Genomic DNA, 11,102 nt, shown 5'->3' on the forward strand with positions numbered 1-11,102 from the left:
TCTTTCTTTCTTTAAACAAACAAAACCCAAAACAAAAAACAAAACCCCCCAAAACAAAAAACAAACCCCCCAAAGAAAACCTCCAAAAACAAACCAACTTCTACACATAAGTGTAGGAAGTATGTTTAAAACAAAAGCATGCTCAGAAAAATGTTCTTTGCCTTCTAGAACTACAGAAGGCAGGAAATCCCTGGCTCTTGCTGTGGAAAATGTGTGCCAACGTCATGTGGGATTAAACTGAGAGATGGAAGGCTTAAATACCTCCAGGTAAGTTTTAAGCACTCTTTATTTATGACTAATTGTAAATATTGCACAGACTTCTGGTGAACCGAAGCAAAGTGCATTTTTTTCCTCCTTTTTGGTTAGCCAGCAGGGTGGTTTTCTTTTATATCTCAGAATGGTTTCTCAAGAAAGTTCTTTTTTTGTTGTTGTTTATAAATGAAAAAAGGAGACCTCATACCACAGTGCAAAATTCTAAAAGAACATTCTAGATGCTCCTGCAAGCATAAATATTATCAAGGAAATTTAACTGAAATATGAGCTCAAACAACTACTTAGAGGAAATTAAAAACCTCATTTTAAATAAGAAATGGATAAATTAAATTGAAAATGTTAATTTTGAAAAATTTCTCCAGCATGATAGGTTCTTAAACAGAGGTGGATATTTTTCTGGTTAAAACCTATCAGCTTAATGCAAGAAGAGCATATAACATTTTCTTTTATTACATTCCTGAGCTAAGTTTTAGATGGGGAGAGTATGGGAAGAGCAGCAAAGCTGGTGAAGGGTCTAGAGCCCATGTCTTACAAGGAGCAGCTGTGGGAACTGGCATTGTTTAATCTGGAGAAAAGGAGGCTCAGGGGAGATCTTATCACTCTCTACAGCTGCCTGAAAGGAGGTTGTAGTGAGGTGAAGGTCTACCACCGGCTGGTAGCTACTGATAGGACAAGGAGAAATGTTCTCAAGTTGCTCCAGGGGAGGTTGAGGCTGGATATTAAGAGGAATTTCTTTACTGAAAGGGTTATCAAACATTGGAACAGGCTGTCCAGGGAAGTGGTTGAGTCACCATCCCTGAAGGTATTTAAAAGTCTTCTAGATCTGGTGCTTAGGGACATGATTTAGTGGTGGACTTGGCAGTGCTAGCTTTATAGTTGGACTCAATGATCTTAAAGGTCTTTTCCAACATAAATGATTCTATGATTCTATGTGGAGGTGGGAATGTGGTTTTATGTATTTTTTTAAAAGAAGCTCCCAAGTCAGCCAGAAGTTAAATATTCATGTATGTGTCTCTTACAAAGACAGTTCATAGGCCAAACTCTCAAGTTTCTCACTTAGACAAGTTTCTCTTTGAGTTAATGGAAATTTCTTCCCTTTTAAGAGCTGAAAAAGGTCAGGTTTTGGCAGTCCTGACTGAACTGTAATCAATATGACTATGGAAGTAAATAGAAGATGATTACTTTGTTGATAAACAATTGTTTACTAAAGATTTCCATGTTTTATAAACTTCATCACCATGGTACATGAATTGAAATATCAATAAAGGAATAGTCAGGTTGTATAGGATCCTGAAAAGTTACTGTCTCTTATTGTTTCTGTGTAGAGCTAATAGCCCTTCAATCTTTACAGCCAAATGAAACACTTCAGGATGGCTGTGACAGTCACTCCTGTAAAGTAAATGAGAAAGGGGAATTTATCTGGGAAAGGAGAATCACTGGCTGTCCTCCATTTGATTCCAGAAGATGTCTGACTGAAGGAGTAAGTAATGAAATGGGTCCTGTTTCCAGGTTTCCTAATAGACTCTGTCATGTTTATGGTTCTGTATATAGGTACTTTGTGTGTATAAGGGTGGGAAACTCCAAACCTCTCCCAGCACCTTGGCTAAACTGAATTTGAACTTTCTTTGAAATTCAGAAAAAAATGTATGCTTACTTCATTTTAAAATGTATCCTGGCTTTATGTGAAACTATACTGCAGGAGAGAATCTGAACTTGCAGTAATTCTATTCCATATGAAGCAGCAAACACAAGAAAATGGTTATTTTAATGATGTTTTCGGTGTGGTATCCAGAGCCAAACTGTATGGATATTTACACAAAACAGTCAGATCAGCCCCTTTTTGGCTATGGATTTGCATATGAAGTACTAAGACCTCTTTTCTCTACCTTCGTATGAGGTTAGGGAAAGGAGTTTTCAGAGTGGTGTAGGAAGAACTCAACCTTCCACATTTGCAGTAGTTTGGTATAATAGTGTAATAAAACCACCGCTCAACATGTCCACCCATCTTGCCTGTGATTTTGAGGTTAGCCATACACTGAGGAACAGAGTGCAGGTCCTTCTTTTGCGCCCTCTAGCACCACACTGGTGTTTATATCCATCTGTCCCCATTTTCTTGGGCACTACAGGAAGCAGGAAACCTTTAACAAAGCTTGTGCCCAAACCTCTCTCTACATACACATCAAGCACATAGAGGATTTGATGTGCATAATGTAGTAAGAATAAAGCTTCTACAGTGCATTACTTGCTTTGTGAAGTCACTGTAGCAAACACAGGGAGTTTTAGGCAAAAAAAAGATTTAGAAAAATGCTGGATTATGTTACAGGCTTGGGGTTATCATATTATAAAGGTCTTCATTGAAAATCAATAAAAAGTAGTCTTCTTTTTAACCAGAAGCTTCCAAACTACATTTATTCTCTTCTCATCCAAAACAATGAGCTATTTCAGCTATAAAACTAATGGTTTTCATGTAGTTATAGACAGAATATTTAGGGGTTTTTTTAATTAAAAAAAGTTTCCAGACTTTTACATGCAAATTCAGGGGTTTAGTGCAGCAATGGCATCACCCTGCAGTATAAATATTTCTCAATTTCTCCTTTCACTATGGGTTTTCAGTAACTTTCGACTATTCATGTATTTCTGAGAATTATTTTATACAGGGTGGTAATGAAACAAGAAAAATAAAATTTGTGGCTGTTAAAATGTATTTGACAGTTGTGATATGTTATGATGATTTGCCTGTAAATTTTCAGCTGTTGTGAAATAGGCATGCTTTCATCTATATTGATAAAAATTCAAGAGGAACCATTTAACTTCCTTTCTTAAAAAGATATAAGACTTGAATGCTATTGGTTTTATCACTCTGGTTCCCAGTAATTTATTTGTGTTCAATGTTGTTACTTTAGAAAGCTCCTAATATAAGGTGAAAACAATATTTTCAGGTGTTAAACTTGCTGATATAGTCAATTATTTCCAATCAGCTATCAATAAATACAATCACAGTTCAAAACCTTAGAATGTATAGAGAAATTATTACTAATGTAGATTTATATTTTTGTACAATATAGAAATATAATTTTCTTGCCTAAGACCATATTTTAAACAACCCTGTATTCTTCCAGGAGAAAAAATATGTATTACTTGTGCCACAATGTAAGGGTTTTTTTTATTGTTTTAGGGCAGAATTGCAAAAATTGGCAATACCTGCTGTGACACATGTAAGTAAATAAGCCAAATCTTGTATGGAAGTTGCAGAAAGTGTAAGCTACTGGATAAGGAGCTAAATTTTGCATGAAGTGCAGTTTAATGGAACAGAGCTAAGCAACATGGTTAAAATAAACCATCGAACAAGTCTACCCTCTAATTGAGATACTGCTGTCATGTTTTGCCCACTAGAACATGTGTTTTGACAGTATTCACAAGTGCTTAGAAAGAGATACTCTACACATTTTATGCAGATGTTAATTATAAATGGTTTTTTTTATTGTTCATCTAAAGATAACAGGAACAGTATTGCACACACAGGTTGACAAGGCACATTACCTGATACTGAATATGTGAGGCAACCACTTCATTAATAATCAATGAACTTAAAATTAATTTAGCAAAAAAACCCTGGTGGCAGTAATGTAATTTTAATTGGTTTTCAATAATGTAATAACAAAAAAATTATAGAGGAAATGCTTGTCAAAGGTGCATTCTTACTGAATGGCCTGACTGCATCTTAAATTCAGCAGTTTAAGATTCAGATGTGCAACTCTTAATTTCATGCACCATTATGTAGATAATCCAAACGTGAATCAGGCTTTGAGTGTACAAAGGGTTTGCTTACATGAGGAAGGATTGCAGGGTTGAGTTCTCATTTCTGAAATGAATCTCTGATGCTTTTGTGAACAGAAAACCTCTCGGTTTTCTTCTTTGTAAGTAAAAAGATAATAATACTGTTGCTTATTTAAAATAAAAAAATGTATTCTCTTTTAAGGTCAGAATATTAACATCTTGCCTGTGTTCCATTATCTCTTCTCCCCCCCCCACCCCATGCATGTGTTGATAAATAAAGGATGGCCAGCATAGCAGCCCATCACCACACTGGCACAGTAACTGCTGTAATAATACCTCTGATGAAAGACACTAACTCCTAGAGAGTTTGCAGCTATTGCCTGTCTGTATAAGCACCGAGAAATAGAAGTCAGAAAGCTATTGAGATAGACTGTCATCAAATAGCTCAAATAGGTAATTTAGTTAAGAGAGCATTAATGTACCAGGCTTCAAGTAAAGAATACTGAAAATTATTTATTAACAAAAACGGATTTTAAGATTTAAAAGACAGGGTGGTAGACAGGCTTTACTAATTGAGAATGCCTATCACTGCAATTGTGGAGAGGAGAAACCCAATTCCAGATAAGCACAGCTGATGCATACATTTATTTAACAGTTATAGTGATTTAAAAGTGATACCTTCTTGCAGCAGAAAAAGCAAACAGATCTAAGTAAAATATCACATGCCTAAAACTGCCCATGTTGTATGGCCTTCAAATTCTTATTCTCATTGATGTTTACTTGGATATAGCTCAAAACTGAAAAGTCCCATACTGTCCTATGCCTGATTGCTTCTCTATTCAGGGCCCTTCGTAAAGAAAAAGCTAACACACTGCTTGCAGCCAACTAACCATGGGTTATCAATTTAAGGATATTAATTAACACATAGTGTTGGATCAAACAGATACTTATAGAAATCAACTTCTTTCTCATCTGTTTATTTATCTTTTTCCACCAGGGCACTCAGTAGCAACATGATGTCTGTTACATGCTCTACAAGAACAACAAGGCTTGGCTGAGTTACTGTAAAACCAGAGTAATTTAATTATTCTTAGAAGTCAGATAAGAGAATAATAAGTTTCTCATGGACACAGAGGCTTAGATATAGGCTACATTGCCTTCCCAGGTCTTGAGAGAATTTGTCTTCCAGACACTTTGCCCATAAAGAACTGGGCAAAGAACGTTCTCTCAGTTTCAAAGCACAGTTCAGGGTGGTGAACTTTGGTTCCTCCATGGCTTTTAGCAAAGGTTGTTTAAGAAGGCAGTTTCCCTTTCTATGTTGAGCCTTGGCAATTGGAGTTTGCTAGTGTGTCTGAGGGCATTGTTTCAGGTTTTCAGTATGTTGGAGCACATAAGTGAACAGGCTTATTTTCTCTTTAGATTTTTGTGGTACTAGCAAAGGACTTGATTATTTGCAAAGGTTATTCATTATTTTCTCACTTAACAAAGAAGTTTCATCACCACTTCTTACCTCTTTTCCCTGTTGATCTCAACTGCATATTCCTTATTAAGTCAGAAATACTTGCCTTTGCAAAGAAGGCACAGTCTAAAAAAAAAAAAAGTAAATGAGAATAATAAAGTAATTTGAGAACAAATTGATAAGTTAGGATCAAAAAGATGATGAAAATGTGTTAAGTCTGATGACAATTATTTTGTTTGGGCTTTTCAATTGTGTAGGCACAATTATGTAATACTTCCAGGTGCACAAGTTATATCAAAGAAAGTGATTAAATCATTAAAAGAGAATTGGCAGTTCCAGCCCTGGAGCCAGAAATGCTTTTCAAGCTTTTTTTTTTTTAATAATGGAATGTAAAGTCTTAGCAAGTCACAGAGCCAATATGGTACTAACTTTCCCATGGAACAAGTATTGAAAGCTATGTTTGCTGCAAGGAAGATATATAAATTTAAGAGAAATTTATCCATCTACTTAATTATGCAGTTGGTCAGCTGAATTCTTCATGTTCTCTGACATAATGTTGTGTAGTACGCAAAAAATAGTTCAGTATTCTGGTAAATACAGAAATTCCATTGTTTAGCTAGAAATGAGTAAACGTGGGAACTTGTCTTTATGCAGAGACATAGAGCTATATTAACACTATAAAGACATGCTGTTTGTACTTCATAAAGTATCCACTTAATAAAGCTTTAGTTCCTTCACAAGTCTTTAGACGTGGACCAAAACAGACAAGAATGTTCAAATATTCTGGATTAGTCTGTATTTGAATATGTCAATGGTGAGGTTCCATTTGAAAGTGGAGGAGCAGTCATTCTTGACTGCTGCAATTAACAGATCATAGCAAACCAACCTCACTTCCCAAAGTGAGATCAGCAGATTCCCTAATCTTGCACTCTCCACACACAAGAAATCTAGACCTACTGTCTCTTATGTGAATTTCTCGTTACTTGGGTAAAAAACAGAGAGAATTTACCTAACAATAAGAGCAAAAAGTATTGGAAAGCAAGTATCAGATTATTTAATGACTTTCTGAAGACAGTGGAAAAATTTTCATTGACTCAAAGTTCGATTTTCACAGAAATATTTTTCTAATTCTTTTTCATAGTTTTTCTTTTTTGCCGTGTTAGTTTCCTGCAAAATCCACCATACATGCAAAGACTGTTGGGATTTGTCAAATCTAGGAGTCTGATAGAGGCAAGGCTGCCACAGTTCTGTGTCCCCAGATCTGGGCAACATTAAGGCTGACCATGTATCCCAAGAAGCCCACACGCAAACAGGTATATGCAACATGCACACATATATTCTTTATGTTCATGCACAGAAACACTCAGTACTCTGACAAACACAAGCAGCACCCATATTCTCATTCTGATCTCCCTCTGGCTGATCAAGATGAAGGTTCTTAATGGTTTTAGGCACCCACTCTGTCCAGTAACTGGTCCAGCATCCCTGCTAGCCTATATTCGTTGGCCCTCTGACCAATTCCAGTTGTTGGCAGTAACACCTCCATACACACACATCCACACAGAACAGAGTCCATCACCCTATACAAGTAGTTTGAAATGGAATTTAATAAGATGACAGGGCAGACTACAGTGATCAAATGTAGGGCAAGGTCAGACAAAAGTATGGTCCAGCAGCTGATTAATATTCAACTAGCCCCTTTTATACCTTTATTCATCTATTTTCCTATGCTTGTCACTCATCAAACCACCTTAATCCCTCTATCTCCCCACTTTTGGTTCCTTCTCTAAAAATCTCATTATAAGTAAGTCATGTGGAATCCCAAATTGTTCTTCCTTAGCATTGCATAAGGAGTCTCACGCAGTCTGGGAGGCAGTGACCCGCCTCAGTCTGTAAGGTGATCTGGAGAGCTGCTCCCACTGGCTCATCTTGAAGGGCATCATCCCAAGACAATGGGATCTCTCTTCTTTGACAGCCCCAGGAACAGCCATGTCTGGGTGGTCTTGTTCTCTGATTATGTTATTTGGTTTCCCATGTGTGTCATCTTTTTCCTGTGCACCTGCTTGCCCAATGTACCATTGAACTCTCTTTAAAAAGAGAATTATATGACACAGAAGCCAAAAGGTCAAAGACAGACATTAGTTGGCAAGCTGACTTTAAAACAAACCAATCAATTGAAAGGAGACATGAGGAAAACCCTGCTCTCCAATAGAATTGTAGGGCTGCAATGTGATATAGTCACACAGCTCCACATTACTCTAAGTACACACACTTAATTCTCTTGCTAGGGCTCTTACCAGTAATGACATCTCATTAATAGCAATTTCAGTAATAAGGGGAAGGGAGTCAATAAACCAAAAACAATTGTCAGCACTGTCATACATTTTTTTTTTTAAACTTGGTAGGTGTGGAGGTGGAGTGTCGCCCAGTAAGTGCCAGACTGCAGTACAGGAATACCAATGGATGTGTGGCTGAAAGGGAAGTGCCTATTTCTCATTGTGAGGTAAATAATAAAAGCAACTCCCCCCTGCCCCCACCCCAAGACCTGCCTTTACCCCCATTTTCTCTTCCACAAGGGAAACCTTTTCTTCCATTATGGCTTCACTTCAGTAAGTGGAACATCAGTTTCTGTCCTTCTCATTGATTCACTCAAACGGCATAAATCTCATTGGCACTCATTTCCTAAAGTAATTAGCTGAATTTTCCCTATTAAAGCCAGCATGAAAAAAAGAGCACATGTTAGACACAGAGACTTTGTTCATACCACTCTTCTTTGCTTCCATCGGAAATTAATGACTCTGAAGTGACTTTCTTAGGACTTTCTACATTAAAAGAAATAAAAATTTCATATTAGTGAAGCTGTTTTTCAGATCTGAGTCTACAGGTAAGCACACATATCCCTCTTGAGGCTCTGAGAGTGTAAACAGGTATTTAAATGCATGATATTTTAAAAGACATTTAAACTTGAGCACTATAATTTGACTTCTGTGCTCTATAAGCTCTATGATTCCTCTATTAGCGTGAGCACTAAACTATTATGTTCTGTGTATCTTGTGCATTTCTTCAGTAATCAGATTAAAAGTTTAATTTCCTGAGGATCACTGTTTACATGTTACAGGGCAACTTCCATTTGAAACAGGAGCATGGCTTCCCTTTTGGATGTTCCCATCTCTCAGAGACTGGGAACCAAAGATTACATTCTCTTCCCAGCTTGGGTTGTGGCAAGACAGCTGCTCAATCTGCTATAACCAAGCATCATACAAGGATTGTATGCAACCCTCGTATACAGTTCAAACAGTGGCATACAAGGGTGGCAGCCAAGAAGATGGCTTGCACCCAGTGCTTTGAGTGTTCTCACAGTAGGCAAAATGAGTCTTTCCCTTTCCCATGACTACTGGGAAAAGAATGGAAACAGACATGCCCAGACTTTTCAGATAGCTACCTGGTGAAGAAGAGCCTTCATTTGCTACAGAAGTCTCAATAAAGTAGAAGCTTTAAGAACAACAACAAATAAATTCAATTAAAAAAAAAAAGAATGATAACAAAAGTTATTGACCTCTTGTCCTGTCAATGATAATCAGGTCCCTAGACAAAAAATCATATATATTGATGTTTTCCTGTAAAAACACAGATTTTATATTGTAAACGTGGCCATATATTGAGTTTAATACTCTTGCTATAGCTGGGGTTGACTACAGTTTTTCTTATGTTGTCCCCAATAAAGCTATGCAATTTTTTGGTATTAATCTCAGAAACAAGAGCACAGACTCACAAAAAGAAGTGGACTGTGATAGAGTTTGATGTGGGGCCATTGATTTTTTTGTTATATATCATGAAAACTTAAAGCTATAGGCAATGACAGTCCGATCTAAATTAGTAAAGGGTCCAGGCAAGTGAAACAAGGAAAAGTAATAAACAGCAGGACAACAATGGATATGTGGTTTACAAGATTTGGGCTAAAGCACTTTCTGAATACATGATCTCATATAGCTGAGACCATAACCATATGTGCTTAGAAACCAACATGATAGCCCTGGACATAACTGATGATATTTTAAATTGTAGGCTTTTTTTGTGTGGCCAGTTTCTTCACCTCTCCTTTGCTGCGTTTATGCTCGTAAGACATTACTCTTTGACCAGTACCTCACACTGTGGAATCAGATACATGTTTCTGAGTTTGTGTTTTACAGCAGAGCACTGAATTCCAGGCAAAGTTGTCCATGGATGTGTTGAAGGGAAGAACCTGGATTATGACTGCTTTGAGTTCTGACATTGTTCAAACTTAGTATTTCTTTTTTCTCTTTAGGGAAAATGCAGAAGCAATACCAGATACTCTGTTCAGACAGGGAAGTGGGAAGACCTGTGCAGCTGCTGTACAGCCACTCAAACAACTATAGTTACAATCCCCCTCTGGTGTGCCAATGGGACAGTGGTGCAGCATTACATCCCGTCTGCCTCTCAGTGTGAATGCTATTCTCGCAAGTGCACAGACTGAATATTTCCAAGAAGCCCAGTTGTGTATTCTCAAGTTTTATGATGAAGGAACTTTACAGTGCAAGCCTCATTTTCTCCTTGTAGACCATTTTATCCAGTAGAATCCTGACTAACTAATTGTATTAACATAGCAAAAAATAAAACTTACTAGCACAACAGAGCATTTTCTGATTATTCTTGGGGTTGCTTATAGATAAGATATTGCAGACTGTATTGTTCTTCATCTTCATCATGGAAAGTAATCCACATTGTTAAAAAAATGCAAAACCACAACACAATAACAGAAATAGTTGCTTCTACTTAAAGAACATTTAAAGCATTTAGCATTTAGCACTATATTAGCATTATACACTTGCATTCCCCATTTTAGACCTTAGTGACACATTGTGGGCTTGTAGGTTTTTGGTCTTCTTTTCTTCTCCAGTCAAGGAGTACAGTAATTATGAGTAAGACTACATAGTAAGAGAGTGATGTTCTTGGTACACAAACAATACTGGTTATGGCTCCAGAAACCAAATATCTTGTGCAATACAGATACGTGTTCCTCCTGAAGCTGAATGCAAATAAACTGTGTGCTAAGGACAGATTGCGCAACTTCCCTAAGTCCTCAGTACTTGTGAACAGCCGAGGGACAGCTCTTACCTAATTACTTCAGCACTTACACAGACCAACTTGAAGAGAAAGCTCATCAGTAATCTCTCTTATTTCCAGGTACCAAAACTTCATGTGTTGCATTAGCTACAAAAGTTAGAGTTCTTTACAATGCAGAATTGTCAGTCACAGATTTAATTTAGTTACTGCTGCCAGGGATAAATTTAGCAAGATTTAAATTCTGCTTGTTCTGGTCAGGCCCTTAAAGACAATAGATTTTCCAGAGGGTTGTTGGTCATGGTGGAATCTGGTGCCAGTCAAGCAGTTTCACTGGGAAGTACCATTTTCTCATAAAATAGGAAAGGGAAAACTGTTCATTCCATTTGAATTTTTGAAAGTCAAGAAATATTTAAACTTCTTGTTGAATTGAGTTAACATTTAAAAAAAATATTTATAATTCAGCTATAGAAGGTGTACTAAAAATAAATAAACACCAAACTTTTCATAT

At 36.9% G+C, this 11,102-nt stretch overlaps 1 long non-coding RNA gene across 1 annotated transcript; it reads left to right on the forward strand.

Annotated features, from left to right (window-relative positions):
• Positions 1 to 171: 171 nt before the first annotated feature.
• Positions 172 to 10,161, forward strand: LOC104539426. Its single transcript, XR_728121.1, has 5 exons — positions 172 to 267; positions 1,625 to 1,753; positions 3,449 to 3,488; positions 7,915 to 8,012; positions 9,816 to 10,161. It is a non-coding gene; the product is annotated as an uncharacterized LOC104539426 (long non-coding RNA).
• The last annotated feature ends 941 nt before the right edge of the window (positions 10,162 to 11,102 follow it).

The sequence above is a fragment of the Mesitornis unicolor genome, unplaced genomic scaffold (genome assembly GCF_000695765.1).
Source record: "Mesitornis unicolor isolate BGI_N332 unplaced genomic scaffold, ASM69576v1 scaffold32564, whole genome shotgun sequence".
NCBI lineage: Eukaryota > Metazoa > Chordata > Aves > Mesitornithiformes > Mesitornithidae > Mesitornis > Mesitornis unicolor.